General features: G+C 34.3%; 1 protein-coding gene across 1 annotated transcript in view; it reads left to right on the forward strand.

Moving 5' to 3' along the window:
* Window positions 1–16,780: 16,780 nt before the first annotated feature.
* Window positions 16,781–19,565, forward strand: part of LOC123554972 (cubilin-like) — a 64,581-nt gene continuing 61,796 nt past the window's right edge. The window contains exon 1 of the mRNA XM_045345438.2: window positions 16,781–16,881. The gene's annotated coding sequence lies outside the window, so the exon portion shown is untranslated. The remainder of the gene's footprint in view (window positions 16,882–19,565) is intronic.

The following is a 19,565-nucleotide window of genomic DNA, read 5'->3' on the forward strand; positions in this document are numbered from 1 at the left end:
AAGAAACAGACATCAGAAAATAATACAATTTTAATCAAATTATTTGAAGATTTTGACATCACAAGACACATCAAAGAATATGTAAAAAGGCAGTAATGATATAATGGTAAGTATAAATGCTTATTAAAATATAATGACTTTGAATCTCTCAACGATTACTCTCTTATAGTAGATTTAAACATTCATTTAATTTTGACAAGTACTTAAATATAATTGAAGATAAAAAGTTTCGAATCACTCTTAGTAGATTTAGATTATCATCACATAATTTGGAAATAGAAAGAGGTAGATTTAACAACATGGACCGAAATGATAGAAAATGTAAATTTTGTAATCTTAATTCTTTAGAAAATGATTATCACTTTCTTCTTGTATGTCCGTTATATAAAGAATTACGAAGAAAATATTTAAAACCACATTACTGTAGATGGCCCACTCTAAATAAATTTGATAATTTGATGTCTACGGAAAATAGAAAGGAATTACTGAATTTCTACAAGATATTGAAAGTTAGTTTCATTTTTAAAGCAACACCATTTTCCATTTAACATAGTTATTGTATGTTAGAATGTTCTGGATGTAATAATGATAATAATGAAAAGCTTCTCTCAGTATCTGTATTATTATATTAGATATTAAATATGTCTCACTACATGTCAACTCTGTTTAGGCTAGAAGCATTTATAAATGCTTAATTGCTGAATAAGTTTCGGAATTACACATATTTGGCTATGTTTGATAAGATGTTGAATGAATGCAATTATTTTCCACTGAGCTATAAATATTATAAGAGTTGTTGGAAAACTCAAGGACATATTTTATCAACACAAACCAGTGTTTATATCATTGTACATTATAACATGTTTAGTTACATTAAAAAATGTCAATGATAAATATGCAAAATGTTTTTATAAAATTTACTAAGTATAATAGTATTGTAGTTATTGCAATCAGAATAGATAGATATCAAGGATGTGTTTGTAAATTTGTTGATTAATTAATGTAAATGAATATATATTTTGTGGAGTGAAAATTTCACTAATAAGATCTGAACAATTAAAGTCTATGAATGAACAAGCAAATTCGATGAATTGGTATCCCCCGCCGAAAGGGTTTGTGGTGAGGAATGGCAAAAAGATATACCGGCAAAAAGTTAAGGATGTTAATAAGAAGCAAATAATTTCATTAGTCAAAATCAATTTAACAGAAAACAAATGTTTAATTAAAGAGTACACAATAAATGTATGATACTTTGATCCTGACTAAAGAATTTATTTTGAATGGGATATGCTTACTGTAATAAGCTTAGCTTTTAAAATTAAATGCAGTTAATTGAAATGTGAGCTTGAAGTTTAACTGGAATGAAATATTGTCTTTGAGTGGTTTGGCACCAGGTGTTGCTGTTTTACATGTACATTTGAACTTAAAAGATCAGATGTCCTTAAGAGAACACAGATAAGATATCTTGAACATGGCTGAGGGCAAGGTTTGTGCAGTCACAACTTAACATGTTGAAGGTTTGAACATTTAAAAAAAAAAAAAAGGAATGGAAATATATATATCTATATATAGATATATGTATATATTTATTTTTTTAGGGGGTGGGGGTGCAGCGGAACGGGAGAGGAAACAAAATTTCACATGCTGATTATAAATATTGATTGAAAATTAAAAATGAAAAAAAAAAAAAAGGTAAAAGGGTGAAGTTGGAGTGTGGGTGGGGTGGGGGGGGGGGGGGGGGGGGGGGGGGGGGGGGGGGCAGAGGATGCATGATCAGTGGTGGGCATGACTGGGTGGAGAAGTGAGGTGGTGAGGTGGGGGAATAGTACAACTTGGAAGGTTTGAAAAAAATCTAAAAAAAATAAAAAAAATTTGGGAGGGGGGGGGGGAGTGGGGTTGGGAGGGGGAGGGGGTGTGACCAAGGCAAGTGGGTAACCAGGTGTGGGTGCGCAACTTCACATGTTTATAATAAATGTTCACAGAAAAGAATGAAAGAAATTTAATGAAATTCTGCCAAATGGTAAGTTTATTTTGTACAAATATGTGGATTTTTAGACAATTAAAGGGCAATAACTCTGAAGTTACAAAAAGAAATCCGTACAAAATTGTCTGTGCACAACCACATTATAGTGTTCTAAATTCTGTTAAAGTTTCATAGTTCTAGGTCAAATATATCAAAAGTTATGATGCAGAAATTGGCATATCTATAGATCTATAGTACCCTACCTATATAGTTAACACTAGAAACTTCTAAGGGCCATAACCCTGGTGTTACTTGGGCAATCTGTCTGAAACTTGATGGGCCCCATAACCTCATAGTGGTGAACATGTATATGAAGTTTGTTTGAAAAAAATCTAAAATAAGGAATGAATTTTTTTATTTTTTTTTGGGGGGGGGGGGGGGGGGGTGTCGGGGGATGGGGGGGAGGTGTGTGATCAAGGTAAGGGGGCGACCAGGTGTGGGTACACAACTTCCCATGTTTACAATAAATGTTCATGGAAAAGAATGAAAGAAATTTAATGAAATTCTACAAAATGGTAAGTTTGTTATGTACAAATATGTGGATTTTTATACAATTAAAGGGCAATAACTCTTAATTTACAAATAAATCCAAATGAAATTGTGTGTACACAACTACATTATGTTTAAGTTTCATAGTTCTAGGTCAAATATATCAAAAGTTATGATGCAGAAATTGCCATATTTATAGTACCCTATATAGTTAACACTAGAAACTTCTAAGGGCCATAACTCTGGTGTTACTTTGGCAATCTGACTGAAACCTGACGGGCCGCAAGAACTCATTGTGGTGAACATGTATATGAAGTTTTAAATAAATATTCCCAACCATTTCCTAGATATGGCTCCGGACGGACGGACAGACGGACGGAAAGACGGACGGACGGACGGACAGACGGACAACGCCAAAACTATATCCCTCCGACTTTCGTCGGGGGATAATAACACTTATTATAATAGCATTTTATTTCACGTTTATCAATTGTTTCAATGTATTTTTATAAAAATGATATTTCAATATTAAATTAATTTCCAATATAAAATTCTTCAAAAATAACATTAATTACAGCTATTCTTAAAACAGATTATCAATTTTATCTATCATTTAATTTATTGTTTAAAGGCATACTTGAACTCCATCAATAGGGTGGTGATTGGATTAAAAACTTATTGAGGTGTGAAAATTGTTGTTAGCAAGGAGAAACCCAAAACTGTTAAACATATGTTCATTTCTTGTAAATTTGATAGGTTCGATGTTGTCTTCACACTTTGTGCAAAGATGTAAAAAGTGTGAATTGCTGTGTGAAGACATTAACGTACATCTTATTTGCTTCTGTCTGAAAAATGCCTCTATACGGATGCAACTGTGGGATTCTATAATAGACTTATGCGGCATGAGGGCATTTACACAGCTTTTCCCACTGTGCCCGAAAGAGCAGTGCTGGTACCTCCTTAATCTCGCAATAGAAAGCAATGAATACTGTCTTAAGTACTACAGTATTACCAAATACATGAAACGTATGATACTGCATGAATAAGATTACGGTAATCATTTATAAAATGTATATGGAATTCAAATTTGTTATGCTCGTACGTCAGTTTTAATAAAAATAATGCTTGTTTTCATGCAAGGTTTACGGTCACTGCCGGGGGCACGGCTGTATTGTGTTTCACAAGTACATCTTTTTCCAAACTGATTATGTATAGAATTTCTTAATTGATGATCCTGTTGACCTGTGCTAGTTAACTCTTACTGATGCCTTAAATTGTTTGTAATTAGAACTTATGTGACATTGTGTAAACATATAAATATGTGTGGTATGTGTATGTTTATATAGGATTTTCCATTGACATGTATATATTATGATATTCAATGTTGTATATATGTTCAGCTCTTCAGTATTGGAGGAAATAAAAGAATCTATCTAACTATAAACTGAAGTGTGCCCCTAATTACTCTAATCTTGGTACAATACAATAAACTTGTGTCCTTTAAGTGTTACCTAATGGGGTCTCACCTTCACAACATGCAATTAGTAGGTACCATGTATTAATTGAAATGTATGGTGTTAAAGGATGGTTAAAGGATATCAGACTAATATTTTATGAAAATTCCTCAAAATCAAAATATTTAACTTTTATCTTAGTTGAATATTAAAAGTGTTGGTTTACAATGAAAACGGTTTAAACGTAAACATATGTATCAAAGTTATGTCTAATTTATTAGATCAATTTCAGGTTTGTGGCAGGCTCTTCGGGAGGTCTTCCCAGGTACAACGGATCTACATGGGTGTGTTTTCCACTGGGCTCAGTCCATCATTCGTCACGTGAAGGAGCACGGTCTCACCAAAACCTACCAGGACAGGACAACCATTCATCAGCTGATAAGCAAGCTACTTGCTCTTCCGTTTCTATTCAGTATTTTTGACTGAAAGTTGGACACAATCATTCTTCCTTTCAGAAAGAACCAAAATTTGACAATAATGACATTTAAAGGAATTACAAAAGTCATTTCCAGGATTACGTAAATTCTAATTTCTATTAACTTTGGAATTGAAACATTAACTTTTTACATTAAGTCCTTATTGCCAAACTTTTACACGCAAAGAGACAGAATTCCTTCGGCTATTGGCCTAATGAGATTCTTTAAGGTTTGAAGCTTTTCAATTTGAAGGAGTTATCATACTTATCTTTCGAGTATTTCAAATGTCAAGAATTAAATTTGATGCAGTCTAAAACATGCATTCAGATATCATGAATTATCATTAATACTTATAATTTTAATAGATCTAATAGAACATAAACTTCCTAAACAAATCCATAATTCCAGACAATTCCAACACCACTCCTTTAATTTTAAAGGGGCACTGTGATTTTTCAAGGGAGCTCTGCCTTTTAGGTAGCACCTAATTTCATATTAATCATGTTGTCTGTTTCATGTAAATAGTGTACAGTCAAATTGTTCTTATTAAATGTATATTATGTTTTATATAATGTATTTTCTTATTGAACTATTTAACTGTATGAAGGAAATATGAGAATGAAAAGAGAGAAAGAATGAGTGAAAGAAATAATGAATGAAGAGAAAATATTTAGTTTTAGCGTTACTTGTATTTATTTATAAAAATGTACATTTATGAATAAAGTAGTATACCAACAAATGTGAAGTTTCAAAAAGAGAGTTATTTTTTTTATTTCAATTAGTAAATGAAGTTATTTATATCTAGAATAATTACTCACATGATTAGTAATTTCATCTAAATAATTTCTTAGATAATTGCAAACATTTGTGAAACATCATTTTTAATAATACCAACATGAGTAAACAACACACATAAACCATACTTTGTCACTTACTCATAGTCTAGAACTTGTACAAGTCCATCAATACAGCTTTTATCAATGACTTACATGCACATTAAGAAACTTACATGCACATTAAGAAATTAAACTGCAGAAAAATATACCCCTAGCCACAAAAAAAATCTAAGGGGTCAAATAAAAAAAAAGTAGGTGTCAAGGTGTCACTGAAAATAGGGGTCAAAGTGTCACTAAGGGGTCAAGGTGTCATCTTTGGTAAAAAAATTTAAGGGGTCAAGATGTCAAACCGTCTAACATTCTTTTTTACGTCACAACGCGATGCTGCTTACATTGGAAGCGGAAGAGCTGAAGTTTGTGCAGTGTGCGATTCATTTAAGTCAAACATTTTTTTAGGAAATAATGGAGCTGAAACAATTGCATGAATATAACGCCCAAATACAGTGGTGATTGAAAGACATGTAATACATGTGTCCGGCAACTGGTACTATCCGGATACTGCTTCCCTACCAGTAGAGGTCTGGTGTCCTGACATAATTTAATTAGATAATTCAGGTTTAGACTCTGGAAAATTATATAAATTATACCACTGAAGTGAGATGTTAAATTTGTTGAGACATCACCTTATCTTTTGACAAAGTTGTTTTTATTTACACTACGCAAGACAATGCGCTATGTAAGAAAAGCCTATCGTTAATTTTTCATAGGTCATCAACTGCTAAATGCAGAAATGTACATTTATAGAAGTAATGATGCAAAATGTGGCGGAATGGGACGTAAAGCTATGTCTCTGTTCTATCTATCTATCTATCTATCTAGCCAACTATCTACCTTCCGTAGACGTCAAACCCCTTGCGGGAACGTAGACGTTTTGCGCGTCAAAATCAAAAAGAGAAAGAATATAGTGATAAAAATTTAGAGTGGAAGAAACTAAAAATAACTTTGGTGATATAAAAAAGGTTAAAACTTGAGTTTGCAGGATAACTAGGGCGAGGCATGTTCAAGGCTGCAAACTGCAGCACTGAACTGCCCTAGGGTAGGCAGGTGGGCGACACTGGGGGAAAGTTGGTTCCAATGGTACACTGTTCTCGGAAAATAAGAAAACTTGTAATAGTCAGTGGTTGCAGTAATTAACCTATAACTTAGGGAATGGTCATAGCGGACACATCGGGTCATTGGGGTCAGGTAATCTACGATTGGGATAGCAACCAGATCATGATGAATCTTATAGAAGAGTGATAACCTAGAATCTATACGCCTTAAATCCAGTCGACACAGGTTTAGGGAGTGTAGCATATCTATTACACTGGAAGTATGGCCGTAGTCGGTCTTGATCCAACGGGCGGCTCTCCTTTGGACGCTTTCAATTTGGTCAATTTGAGTCGGGTGTTGGGCGACCATACCTCGGAGGCATATTCGAGCTGGGGCCGGACTAGAGTCTGGTAAGCAATGGTCTTAATGGGTTGGGATTTGACCTTAATGTTTCTTCGTTAGAACCCTAGGGTTTGGTTAGCTTTCTTGGTTGACCTGTTTATGTGATTGTCCCATGATAGGTCATTTGAGATATCCACGCCTAGGTATTTAGCTGAGCTGACCGATTCAAGTTGGACTCCATGTAGGTAATACTGGGTAGGGATAGGATGCTTCCTTCTAGTGGCGTGGATCACTTGACACTTGGAGGGTTTAATTTATTTAACATTTTGGAAACACTACTGGTGTAACTGTAGTCATTATAAACATATCTTGCTGCAGATCTTTGAACTTGCTCTATTTTGAGGGTTAGGTATTTTTGCCATGGATGCCATATGGTGGAACAGCACTCTAACTGGGGTCTAACATAAGTTTTATATGCAACCTCTTTGGCTCTTTTTTGGGGTTTTGACATTTCGTTTGAGGAATCTTAGGGAATGTGTTGCTTGGATGTTATGTTTTTGATATGATTGGTCCATGATAGGTCTTTGTTGATGGTTACAACTAGATACTTGACAGAATTAGTCGATTTTAACTCGATGTCATGCAGCTTATAAGGGAAGATTACATGGCTTCTTTTGCGACTGTGTCTGAGGACTTCACACTTGTCTGAATGAATTCCATGGACAGTCAGACTCCCAGCTTTCGAGGCTTAAAAGGTCTTCCTGTAGAGCTTTGGCATCGCTGTTGGATTTGACCGTAACATAGACCATCGTATCATTTGTGAACACCCTCACTCTGCACTTAACACTTGCAGGTAAATCATTTATGTGGGAAAGGAAAAGGCCTTGAGGGACACAACAGAGGATGGGGAGATTGTCTGAATTGTGACCTTTGACGACATCCTGCTGGGTGAGATCCTGGAGGAAGGACTTGACCCAAAAGGTGACCTGTGGGTTGACACCTAATCTTTGTAACTTATGGACTAGTTTATGATGACCTACCTTATCAAAAGCTATATAATGTATGGGGGAATAGTGCGTAATGTACATATATCTTGGTTATTGATCATTATAATTCGAGGAAAAGGATTTTACAGCGCTAAATCATATTGGGCATGTATCATATACGGACGGGTCGCTCGGTATCTCTTCTATAATTTTAGGCCGCTGGCATGGACATAGGTGTTGTAAGCTATTTCTTTTACTTTTCTGTTGTTTGTTTTGACATTTCTTTTGATGAATCTAAGTGAGTTATTTGCTTTCGATGTGATGTTATCAATGTGTTTTGACCAACTGAGATCTTTACTTAGTATGACGCCCAGGTATTTAGCAGCTTCTGTAGTTTTTAGTGCTATATTACGGAGTGTATAATTGTAGATGATAGGTTTTTTCAATACCTCACACGTATCCGGATTACATGGGTACATTTTGACTTTCACAAGTGGGTACATTCTGACTTCTTGTGGGTACATTTTGACTTTTCATTTTTTGGTACATCTTGGTTTTGGTACATTTTGACCTGCACCAATTTGTCGCTATTTTGATTTCCGTCTTCTGGCCTGTTTCGTCGGGCCCTTAAGGGTGTTTCCCTTGTAGCTCTGTCTACAGCAAAGGCATCGAGTACATGCGTTTTAGGTTCTTAAGGATTGCATTGATATATTTATATACAAGAGCATTTTTGTGTTTTACATTACATGCCTTCTGTTGCCTTTGCGTATGTTAGGGTTTCAGCTGGCGGGGAAAACTTTTATTTACACTATCCTGTGACTTTGGAACATGGAGGGGGTAAGAGTGAGGTTAGGTGCACTATAAACTGGTTTAAGCTCCCCAGTGGTGGTTTTGCCACTGACCGTTCCAAGGCGGTGCCCCACTGTGTTCTTTTATTTGTTTGTTTTATCGTTGTGTGTTTGCTTTGTGTGTGTGTGTGTGTGTGTGTGTGTGTGTGTGTGTTGTGTGGTGTGGTGTGCGTGTGTACGTGTGTTGATCATGTGCGCGTTTGGGGAGACTGCGTTTTTAGAACGTGGCTTTCCCTGTTGGATATTCTTCCTTGTTTTAATAGTATTTTATTGCTAATATAAATTTAGAACAAGCAACACATTGGTACCTGTAACACATTACAATAAACACACATATGACGAAGCTGATTTAAGTAAGAAGCAAATGGGTTGGACCACAAGTTTTTCCAACATTAATGACGGCCCTCCCCTAAAAAAGTAAGGTAACAAAATGATCATAGTTGTGTTCAAGATCCCTAAATATTAAGTAAATGTTTTATATGCAATACATGTATTTTATATTTACTTTTGGGAAAAAAAATAAAGATAATCTATGAAATAAAATATCAAATTTAATTAAACAAAAAAAGAGAGGAAATTTATGTTTTGGTCGCTCTCCACGCCCCAATGCAACAATGTTCATATGTAATATAAATATATTTGCTTGTTGTCCCCTTAACACTTGTAAACGACAGCTACCTATGACTTAAAATATTAGTCATTGCTAAATTGTTTCGTTTGCTTTATATAATTATGTACATGACGAAAAAATATAGCATCGACTTCATCTGTTAAATTATCCAAGCCAAAACATTTTTTTTTTTTTTGGTACTTCGGGTGTGATACTGTCACGTGTTTTTGAAAAGCAAAATGTGGACATTTAAAGAAATAATTTTCTGCATCTTCCGTAATATATCCACATTCACAGACTGAGTTATCTCGTGAGTGATTTGTAAATAAGTCTGCATTTAGATTGCTGCATTTATTTCTTATTCGTGTGTGATGAATCTTTGGAAATCTCTCGCCAGAAATGAAAAAAGAAGGTACTAAATATGGTTTGAATTTTTCTTTTAACTTGTACTTGAAAACTGATAAAGAATCGGAGTTACGTAACTGCCGATCAAGATTATTACAAGGATTGACAGATGAAGGTATAACAGAGTTTGCAAAAAATTGTATTCGACGTACCACAGTAGCGTATTCTGCGTTGTTTCTGAATGAATAAGTGTAAGTTTCAAATACAGTATCTGGAAATTGTACTATTAAATATTTTGGTAACTCTAAACGACTGTATTTATATACCAATATTAATTTTTGCACGTGTCTTCTATCTGAAAGAAACCCAGCCTATTTCATGAAGTAATCTTTCTATAAATACGGATCGAGTTAGACCTGTTACAATTCGAGCTGCGTCGTATTGAATTTTATCTAATAAATCTTTTTCGTAAACTGACATCTGTCCTAGACTATTGATGCATATTCAGTATTAGGTATTAAGTAAGAATTATATATTTGATTCAAAGTTTTTCGCTTAAGTTTGAATTTCATAATTCTCATTGTTCCTAGAACTTTGGCTGCCGATGCAGTTATATTGGAAATATGTTCATGCCATGATCCATCATTGCTAAAAGTAACCCCTAAATGTTTATGCATGGTTATCAACAAAGGATAAAAGTGTGTCTTGAAAATAAAGTGTCGGTAAACTGCGATTTTGTTTGGCTAGTGAAATGTTCATGATATGGACAAAGAACATCAAAATTACTACACTCCTTCACAGGAATCTTTTAGTCATTCTAAAGAAACAAAAATAACATATATTTTGAAATAAATAGTAGGACAGACCCTTAAAAATATGTGTCGGGTGGTCCTACAATGTCGTTGTCAATCATATGGTACGGGTTGTATCAAACTCCTATGCAGTGATCTCCCTTGCCGCCACGCTCTAATGAGAGCATAGCGGCAAGGTAGATCACTGCGTAGTAGTTTTGGGGTTGTATGGTCAGGGTTGTCCTATCACCCGGGTTCTCTCAGTGCAGTTTCCGGGTGTTGTGTGTGTGTGTGTGTGTGTGTGTGTGTGTGGGAGGGGGGGGGGGGGGGGGGGGGCAGGGGGAACATACCTGTTCACCAGTCAGAACGGACTAAACATTAGCTTCTACTTATTCAAATTACTAAACTTTTTCATATCTTTGAAGATTATGTGTAGGCGCTGAATGAAATTTTATTGAAAAGCTTGACAGATTTAAATAAATACTGGTACACAGGTGTAAATAATAAAATACAGGTCAAGTTCGACTTTGACTACAAGCCACCATTTTTAACGTAGTTTTGGTCCCTTTCCAACTTTAAATTTGCTTAACTTAAGGTTTGCGGACAATAACTCATGAAAGACTTGGCAGGTTTAAATAATTTTTTGTACACAAGTGTAACACCAAAAATACAGTTCAAGCTCGATTTTGGCTACAAACCACAATTCTTTGACGTAGTTATGACCCCTTTCCAACTTAGAATTTGCCATACTTTTGTGACAAGACCGTATCATGGGGGTATTATTCGCCACTCCTGCGACAGGGTTAGTTTCGACAGATACAAATTAGAGAAATTGGTCTGTAGTTGATAGCATCATGTTTATCTCCCTTTTTGAAAACGGGGCACACATTTGCATGTTTGCAATCAAGTGGGATTTTGCCTTCCACAAGAAACTTATTAAAAATTTTACGGATCGCGGGGTCGCGAGTTCGATCCTCGGGCGGGGCGTATGTTCTTCGTGACTATTTGATAAACGACATTGTGTCTGAAATCATTAGTCATCCACCTCTGATTCATGTGGGGACGTTGGCAGTTACTTGCGGTGAACAGCTGTGTACTGGTACAGAATCCAGGAACACTGGTTAGGTTAACTGCCCGCCGTTACATGACTGAAATATTGTTGAAAAACGGCGTTAAACCCAAAACAAACAAACAAACATTTTAGTGATAATAAGTAATATACATTTTACATTCTTTCAAGATTTTAGCATGTATATTGTCAGGACCCGGAGCTTTATGGGGATTTATATTTGACAGTAATTCAGTAATTTCTTTTTGAGAGATGGTAATGTATGACATTTTTGGCAGAGGACTAGGGACTATGTCTGATATTTCTGGAGCAAATATTATATTTTCAATATAATTTCAATAGGCTTTCCGTTGTTACCCCCCGACGAAGTCGAAGGGATATAGTTTTGGCGTTGTCCGTCCGTCCGTCCGTCTGGAGCCATATCTAGGAAGTGGTTGGGAGTATTTAATAAAATTTCATGTACATGTTCACCACTATAGGCAATTGCGGCCCGTCAAATTTCAGTCAGATTGCCCTGAGTTATGGCCCTTAGAAGTTTCCAGTGTTAACTATATAGGGTACTATAAATATGGCAATTTCTGCTTCATAATTAGTGACATATTTGACCTAGAACTATGAAACTTAAATTGACTTAGATCACCATAATGTGGTAGTACACACACAATTTGGTCAGGATCTCTCTAGTAACTCCAAAGTTACTGCCCTTTAATTGTTTAAAAATCCACATATTTGTACATAACAAACAAACAAATTGGTAAAATTTCATTAAACTTCTTTCATTTTTTCCATGAACATTTATTATCATTCGAAGTTGTGCACTCATACCAGGTCACTCCACCGCCCTAGTCACACCCCATCCCCCTAATTTTTTTTTTCATTTTTAATTTTCCATCAATATTTATAATCAACATGTCAACATCCCCCCTCCCCGCACTCCGAAATATATATATATATATATACCCTGAAATCCCGAAGATAAGCCGCGGCTTATTTTAAATTTTAGTAAGAATTTGGTGGCTTATTATCGAGACCGGCTTATTTTTGAGTCCGGCGAACTTTTGAGTACATATATTCAGTAACGGTTTAAAAACCGGTGTATTTTCGAGTACCGAAATACTGAAGATGAGGATGTTATATTTTTGTTTTTTAGTAAAACCATCGCCGTCGGTAAATACTTATACTTCTGAAATATCTGTTTTGTTACAATTTGTTACAATTTCTTATTGAAAATAATCCGATGCTAACTGATAATTACCCATTAAAAAGTTTTGTCTGGCCTAACAAACAAATACACCTATGATTTAATCGCCCAACAAGTATGAATAACTTACACAATACGTGATAAACACTGCATTGTGTTATAAAGACCGGTCATTTTAATTAATAGAATTGACGTGACAAAAGTGTTTGAGGCTTTTAAAGTTTTATTTTGTCCAGGGTTTTAAAAATCAGCACAACTTGCATTATTTTAAGTGTTTTTATTCCAAAGTATGTTTTATTGCTATTACATTTGGAAATAAATCTGCTATGTACACGTTGGTAATTCTTGCTATCTTATATGCTGTCCTAACAAAGTCATTGATACTATTACTGATACAAAAAATTGGACGGCTTATTTTTGAGTGCGGCTAATTTATGAGCCCTTTTTGCCTGTAGTGAAATGGTGGCTTATTTTCGAGACCGGCTTATTTTCAAAACCGGCTTATTTTCGGGATTTCAGGGTATATATATATATATATATATATCCATTCTTTTTTTTAAAAAATGTCCAAACCTTCAACGTGTGAAGTGTAACCACACCCACCCCACCGCCAGCCATGTTCAAGATTTCTTACTTGATTGTGCTCTCTTAAGAACATCTGTTAAGTTTAAATGTACATGTTAAACAGCAACACTTAATGCCAAACTACTCGCAGACATTATTTCGTTCTAGTTACACTCAAGCTCACATTTCAAATAACTCCATTTAATTATAAAAGCTAAGCTTATTACAGTAAACATATTCCATTCAAAATAATTTTATCAGTCAGGATCAACGTAATATACATTTATTATATACACTTAAAACATTCGTTTTCTGTTAAACTGATTTTGACTAATGAAATTATTTGCTTCTTAGTAACATCCTTTACTTTTTGCCCGATATATTTTTTTGTCATTCCTCACCACAAAGCCTTTCGATGGGGGATACCAATTCATCGAATTTGCTTCTTCCTTGTGTATTTGCATTTTTAGGCGACTTAGGTAACTGGTCTTATGATCATGTTTCTTCCGCTATTATAATTTACTCTTATATTTATTCATTTCCTTTCTTAATTCAATAGTAATTCAGGATAAGTTATTACGATGTTTACTCATTTTTATGGTATATTTTCGGATATTGAGTCTTGTAGATTTGTTTTAAAAGTGTTCCAGAGTTCATTTACAACATTTATATCCTGTTTTTGCAATATTTCAGAGTATGTTGTGCTTAAACCATTTCTGTTACCACCCCATTTTGCTTTAAAGTACTTAAGGATTTGCCTTGGTTTAGGTTTACATTTACGAAGAGAGGTATTACAAGTGGAGAGAATAATATCATAATCAGCTTCACCGATTGGAGGAATTGTTTCCATGTTATCAATCAATTAATTGATAACATGATAACATGGAAACTGCAGTCTAGTCAGCGATGTTCAAGGGAATGCCAGCCCAGGTCTTCCTGTATGACTGTTACACGGAAGAGAGGGGAGTACTCTCTCTTTACCATCTATACTTTGTGAATATTGGATTTAGTATAGGGACTCCAGATAATTAACGCATATTCAACCTGTGGCCGAACCAGGGACTTGTATGCTAGTTCTCAGACTTTTTTTATTTTTCGGCGACGCCGTCTAAATTCGTTTTCGTTACCTATGCCACGTGACTTCAGTTTGCAAATCAAACTTCTTGATAACGCATTATAGATAATTTATCAAAATAGAAGATTTATGCAACACTCTGTCTGATTGGACGAGAGTGTCAATTTCTTTCACTCTGTTGATTGTGCTACGCTGAGTGAAATGTAGACAAAGCGTTTATCCTAAACGACGCTGTTCACAGTTTTAAAACTAACTTTGGCTCAGTATAGCAATAGCAAGAATTTTGATATATCTCAAAATGATAAGTAAGTTTAATAAATATGATAAAAACCTGTTCAAATACCAACATATATCAAATTAAAGAAAGAGCTGAATACGGTCTGCGTATCACATGAATAAGGGTGTGATAAGAGTCTTTTATGAGAAGTGCTTTTTAAAAGATTTTCCTTGTTACAGTTGTTGTCTGTATATGAAAAGGTTTCTTGCTTTTGTGACTTATTCAGATTGCATATTAAAATGAGTACTTGTTTGCTTTGATATATTTGTTATAAATTATTTAACTGGTTTATTATGATATATGAATATTTTTCTTTAGTATGGTATGCAAATATTGAACTCAGTTGAAATCTGTTCTATTATATATATGCTATATAATGATTGAATCTCATTACATTGATATGAAGGTACGCTGCATATAGTTTATCTATGTAATATGACTACGATAAAACTTTTCTTATGTAACAGAAATATTGAAATAATTGCAATTGTATGTTTTCACTTTTTATAGGTGTGACGTCATTGTCCAAAGATTCATGAATAGCGAATATGCATTTGTTAAAGCGGGATCAATTGGCCTATTTTAGAAATAAATAAAAATAATAGATAAAAAAATCCTTTAATTGATTTTTTCTCATGTATTCTAATCAAACTTATTTTGTAGCATCTTTATTAGGCCCGCAGCGAACTTTGTTCAGCTGGGACATTTAACCCCTTTTAGGGGCTGCTAGAGCTAAAACTAGAAATGCCTTTATACAGCGTCTCATGAACAGCTTGGTGGATCTTCGTCATACTTGGTCTGGAGCATCATTATAAGGTCCTCTTCCAAATTTATTTATATAGGAACTTGGGCCCTATTAGGGACCACTATAGCTAAAAGTAGATATGCCTTTCTTCGCATTAACCACTAAAATGTAATGGATTTTTATCAAACTCGATGTGTAACAATATCGTAAGGTATCCTGCTATTTTGTTACAAATGGGGATAGGGACCTGCAATTTAGCTAAAAATATAAACACGTTTAATGACCTCTTCTCATGAACCGCTTCATGAATCTTCATCAAACTACTGCTGTAATTATTCGTCTAAGGATAAACGAAACAAAATTGCAGCCCTACGAAACCTTTGCGAAAAAATAAAAGAGAACCATTTAAATTGTTAAAGTGCGGTGTTTAGTTTTGCAATTTGAAAAATGTTAGACGAAAGATGAATGTTAGATGAAAAATTCATAAACTTCTTTCCTTATTACAATTCGCCGACCATCATTTTTAAAGACATTTCTTGTTCGTTGTTATATTCCTTTTAATGAAACCAAGAGGTCTGTTTGCATTGGAAGTTACTCTAGATATGTGTGTTAAAGTTAAGGTCAGCGTATAGATCTAGTCCGAGATATTTAGCATTAGATACAATTCTAGAATTTGGCCATAGAGCAGATACTGGTGTTTAATCACAGTTTTGTTTTTGGTTATATGAATAATATGAATAACTTAGCACATTGAAGGATTAAATTCGATGTCCCACTGCTTCTCACAGCTAGTGCCATGTTGTTCAGATCGTTTTGGAGTGTTGGAGGGTCTAAGGAGGAGTTGATGGTAAAGTTCACAGCAGTGTAATCAGTAAATAATCTGACTTGAACCTTTAACATAGAGGAAGGTAGCTGGTTGATGTAGAGAGGGAAACAGGGGCGGGGTGGGGGTGTATGACTGACCTCTGGGGCACCCCAAAAGTAAGAGGCACTTCGGAAGAACAGTCACCATCCACAACTACTGTCTGTCTACGACCAATGAGGAAAGATCGAATCTAATTTAGGATTTGAGGACAAACGCCATGTTCTTGAAGAGTGTATATATAAGAATATGAGATGGTTCACTTTATGAAAAGCTTTAGAAAAATTAAGGAGAATAAGATCTGTTTGTTTACCAGAGGAGAGGTTGTTGACAAGGTAATCAGTTAATTCAATGAGCTTTGTCTCGCAGGATCGTCTTCTCTGAAGCCATGTTGTAGATCATAGAGTATGTTGTAGGTGGTAAAATGAAAAGACAGTTGAGAGGCAACTATGTTCAAGGGTTTTACAGATAATTCATGTAAGGGAAATTTGACGATTGTTTGCTGGATCACTGGTATATAGATCTCCTTTTTTAGATGTTTTGAAATTATGTTCAGTTAGTATCATATTTCTTCTCTCTGATAACCAGCAGATAAGACTTGAGTCGTTTGTTGATTTGGGGGTTGGTGGCTCTATTTCTTTTTGACGCTTCTTGTCGCTAAAATCCTTCTTGTCGCTTTTTGATGACTCCGTTTCGGAACTTTCGGCAATGACCGTAGCGTTACAACAGTACTACTGATGTGCCAACTTTAATTAAGTTTTAGCTTTTATGCTTTAAGTTCATACGTTTAATCCAGGTACAGATATTCATTTATATGTTCAGTTTTCGTCGGCGTCATATGAAGAAGTGACATGTTTTCTTAGTACTCCCTTAATGAATGTATTTGTGGGCCGCGATGTTGATTGACTTCCGGGGTTCGAAAACAGTAGGTCACTGTTGATTGTGTAACCCGTTTTCGCTCGGTACACCGATTTCGCCCGATTTGTACTCGTTTCATTCGTGCTAGTTGCACAGGTATCAATTGGGTATGCAGCAGTAACTGGTCAAAAGACCACGTAGCAAATTACAACCACAGGAAAGATAACTCTGGCAAACCATTGATTCAGGATTTTCCAGGAAAATGTCAGCAAAAAAAAAAATTTAAATGCTTGCATTCACTTTTCAAACCTAGCTGATTGTACTGCATAGATGGTATTTTCAATACTGTATGTTTTTTAACACATGAAAGTGTGCAGATTGGAAATTATACACTGTTTTCTAAAGTGAAAGTAGTGTGCAGATTGGAAATTATACACTGTTTTCTAAAGTGAAAGTAGATGTGGGGTACGCCTATAGTGCGCAAATGGAGATAAAGTGCACAATAGTGCCAAATGGAAGTTAAAGTGCGCAATGGAGTCAATTTTTTTAGGAATGATTATTTCTTTTTAGGAAGGCAGTGGCTACGATTACGGTACCGTAATCCTAGCCTCCGGTTCTAGGATTACGGGAGTTCCGTATTCCTAGACAACCCTATGAGAATAGGTTATGATTACGGAAGTATTTTAAGAGGCATCAAATTTATGTTAGGACATGCATAAATGACATTGTCATAATTGTAAACTTACTCATTTCACTTAATTTCCCTAAATATTTCGTGCTATCGATCGGCCGTTTTGGGTTAGTATAATCTTAATGACGGTGCGCGGAAATATTATAGAATTATCTATATTTCGTATATAACTGCATTTTTTCATCAAGTCAACACAAATGGTATTTAATAACATACAATATGGTTATAAATCATAAAATTCAAAGTATAGATTTTTTTTTAAATCTAACTTTTACCCTCATATTTCTAATATATTTCCGCGCGCCGCCATTAAGATTATACTAACCCAAAACGGTGGATAGAAAACACGAAATAATAAGGCAGGCATGAAAAATTATGTGAAATAAGTAAGTTTACAACATCATTTATGCGTGTCCTAACATATACTTTATGTCTCTTAAATTACTTCCGTAATCCTAGCCTATCCTCATAGGGTTGTCTAGGAATACGGAACTTCCGTAATCCTAGAACCGGAGGCTAGGATTACGGTACCGTAATCGTAGCCACTGCCTTTTAGGAAATGTCATTGGAAGGGTAATTAAATAATAATAATTAAAAAGGAAACACAAACATCAAATAATTTTATATTATTACATGTTATTTTTATATATATATACTAAAGTTAAACGTATTTGAATGATATATATGATGTTAAAGATATACAAACATATGAATTTAATACATTTGAAAGTAATCATTTACAACATGCTGCAAATCGTAAATGCAGTTTAATATAAAAATTTTCTTAAACAGAAATAATATATTTAAAAGAAACAATGCTATGAAAACATAGCAAAAACATTTAGATTTCATACAATTTTAAACATATAATATATGTCTTATATGCGCGGCTCTAAGTCTTTTTTTAAACTTAATAACAAATCATAAAAGAATGTTTCTATATCAATATTTCCTGAAGTACAGACAAAGTTCAGAACAACAAACAACTGAATTTAAATAAATAAATTATGTTAGAACAGTATACACAAACATTTGATTCTAGATAGATTCGAACCCATAATATAACATTTTGAAAAAATTATATAGACAGACAGTTTTATTTCTCTAAACATTTTTCCAGAAGCCCCAAAAAAGGTTATAAATTATATGTTAAACATACAAACACGCGAATTTGAAGCTCATTATTACAACATGCTAAAAAGTCTATTAGTTTAATATCGATTATAAAATGGAAGAATCTTAGAATCATATGTAAAAGGAAAAAACTGGCAAAAACATGTAGCTCTTAATACATCTTTATACAGATAAGATAAGAAATATAAAATGATATGTTTAACAACAATAGTATGGTACATATAAACAAAAAATATGATAATTTACACACTGCTCAGTAAACCTATGACACTTTATTTATAATGTGTTAACATTTTTCAGAATAATTTGTACTTGTATATCTAAGAAAGGCAATAATACAACTTGGAACAATCGTAACATTAGGATATTTAATCTCAAAACTTACTTAATTACTCTTTTATACATTAAAAGACATTATACAGCGATAATTAGATCAATAAACACGTGAGCTCTTTCTTGATGTAACCAATTAAAATAGGTTGAAGTGCTTACCAGAGGCGTTATTTAACCAGTAAGCATAGGTGTGATAATCCTGATAATTCAATTATACACCTTAATCAGTCGGCAGCTTATTTTAGATAGAGCAATAAAAGGGTTATTAAAATTCGTTAAAGTTATAATTACGATATATTTATCATTTTATTGCAATATTATTTACCGATAACAAATTAAGTAAAACTATTTTAAAACAGAAAATCGGTAGCTTGGAGATTTAAAAAATTTTTTTTTTCAAGTTTTCGCTCCTAATAGAATGTTTCCATTGCACACTTTGCCTCCATTGCGTGCCAGTGATTTAG

This window comes from Mercenaria mercenaria, chromosome 15, assembly GCF_021730395.1.
Source record: "Mercenaria mercenaria strain notata chromosome 15, MADL_Memer_1, whole genome shotgun sequence".
Classification (NCBI taxonomy): Eukaryota; Metazoa; Mollusca; class Bivalvia; order Venerida; family Veneridae; genus Mercenaria; species Mercenaria mercenaria.